Source organism: Triticum urartu, chromosome 7 (genome assembly GCF_003073215.2).
Source record: "Triticum urartu cultivar G1812 chromosome 7, Tu2.1, whole genome shotgun sequence".
NCBI lineage: Eukaryota > Viridiplantae > Streptophyta > Magnoliopsida > Poales > Poaceae > Triticum > Triticum urartu.
Genome location: NC_053028.1, coordinates 697,375,618 through 697,378,117, shown reverse-complemented (window position 1 = coordinate 697,378,117; position 2,500 = coordinate 697,375,618).

Genomic DNA, 2,500 nt, shown 5'->3' with positions numbered 1-2,500 from the left:
GGACACACCATTACGCTGTGGTGTTCCGGGTGGCGTGAGTTGCGAAACTATTCCACAATTTTTCAAATGTACACCAAACTCGTAACTCAAATATTCTCCTCCATGATCAGATCGTAGAAACTTTATTTTCTTGTTACGATGATTTTCAACTTCACTCTGAAATTCTTTGAACTTTTCAAATGTTTCAGACTTATGTTTCATTAAGTAGATATACCCATATCTGCTCAAATCATCTGTGAAGGTGAGAAAATAACGATATCCGCCGCGAGCCTCAATATTCATCGGACCACATACATCTGTATGTATGATTTCCAACAAATCTGTTGCTCTCTCCATAGTACCGGAGGACGGCGTTTTGGTCATCTTGCCCATGAGGCACGGTTCGCAAGTACCAAGTGATTCATAATCAAGTGGTTCCAAAAGTCCATCAGTATGGAGTTTCTTCATGCGCTTTACACCGATATGACCTAAACGACAGTGCCACAAATAAGTTGCACTATCATTATCAACTCTGCATCTTTTGGCTTCAACATTATGAATATGTGTGTTACTACTATCGAGATTCAACAAGAATAGACCACTCTTCAAGGGTGCATGACCATAAAAGATATTACTTATATAAATAGAACAACCATTATTCTCTGATTTAAATGAATAACCGTCTCGCATTAAACAAGATCCAGATATAATGTTCATGCTTAACGCTGGCACCAAATAACAATTATTTAGGTCTAATATTAATCCCGAAGGTAGATGTAGAGGTAGCGTGCCGACTGCGATTACATCGACTTTGGAACCGTTTCCCACGCGCATCGTCACCTCGTCCTTCACCAATCTTCGCTTGATCCGTAGTCCCTGTTTCGAGTTGCAAATATTAGCAACAGAACCAGTATCAAATACCCAGGTGCTACTGCGAGCATTAGTAAGGTTCACATCAATAACATGTATATCACATATACCTTTGTTCACCTTGCCATCCTTCTTATCCGCCAAATACTTGGGGCAGTTCCGCTTCCAGTGACCAGTCTGCTTGCAATAGAAGCACTCAGTTTCAGGATTAGGTCCAGGTTTGGGTTTCTTCTCTTGAGTAGCAACTTGCTTGCCGTTCTTTTTGAAGTTCTCCTTCTTCTTTCCTTTGCCCTTTTTCTTGAAACTAGTGGTCTTGTTGACCATCAACACTTGATGCTCCTTCTTGATTTCTACCTCCGCAGCTTTCAGCATCGCGAAGAGCTCGGGAATAGTCTTATTCATCCCTTGCATATTATAGTTCATCACGAAGCTCTTGTAGCTTGGTGGCAGTGATTGGAGAATTCTGTCAATGACACAATCATCTGGAAGATTAACTCCCAATTGAATCAAGTGATTATTACACCCAGACATTTTGAGTATATGCTCACTAACAGAACTGTTCTCCTCCATCTTGCAGCTATAAAACTTATTGGAGACTTCATATCTCTCAATCCGGGCATTTGCTTGAAATATTAACTTCAACTCCTGGAACATCTCATATGCTCCATGACGTTCAAAACGTCGTTGAAGTCCCGATTCTAAGCCGTAAAGCATGGCACACTGAACTATCGAGTAGTCATCAGCTTTGCTCTGCCAGACGTTCATAACATCCGGCGTTGCTCCTGCAGCAGGCCTGGCACCCAGCGGTGCTTCCAGGACGTAATTCTTCTGTGCAGCAATGTGGATAATCCTCAAGTTACGGACCCAGTCCGTGTGCTACCATCATCTTTCAACTTTGCTTTCTCAAGGAACGCATTAAAATTCAACGGAACAACAGCACGAGCCATCTATCTACAAACAAGCATAAACGAGCAAGATACTTATCAGGTACTAAGTTTCATGATAAATTTAAGTTCAGTTAATTTACTTAAAGAACTCCCACTTAGATAGACATCCCTCTAATCCTCTAAGTGATTACGTGATCCAAATCAACTAAACCATGTCCGATCATCACGTGAGATGGAGTAGTTTCATTGGTGAACATCATTATGTTGATCATATCTACTATATGATTCACGCTCGACCTTTCGGTCTCTGTGTTCCGAGGCCATATCTGTATATGCTTGGCTCGTCAAGTATAACCTGAGTATTCTGCGTGTGCAACTGTTTTGCACCCGTTGTATTTGAACGTAGAACCTATCACACCCGATCATCACGTGGTGCCTCAGCACGAAGAACTTTCGCAATGGTGCATACTCAGGGAGAACACTTCTTGATAATTAGTGAGAGATCATCTTATAATGCTACCGTCAATCAAAGCAAGATAAGATGCATAAAAGATAAACATCACATGCAATCAATATAAGTGATATGATATGGCCATCATCATCTTGTGCTTGTGATCTCCATCTCCGAAGCACCGTCGTGATCACCATCGTCACCGGCGTGACACCTTGATCTCCATCGTAGCATCGTTGTCGTCTCGCCAAGCTTGTGCTTCCACGACTATCGCTACCGTTTAGTGATAAAGTAAAGCATTACATCGCGATTG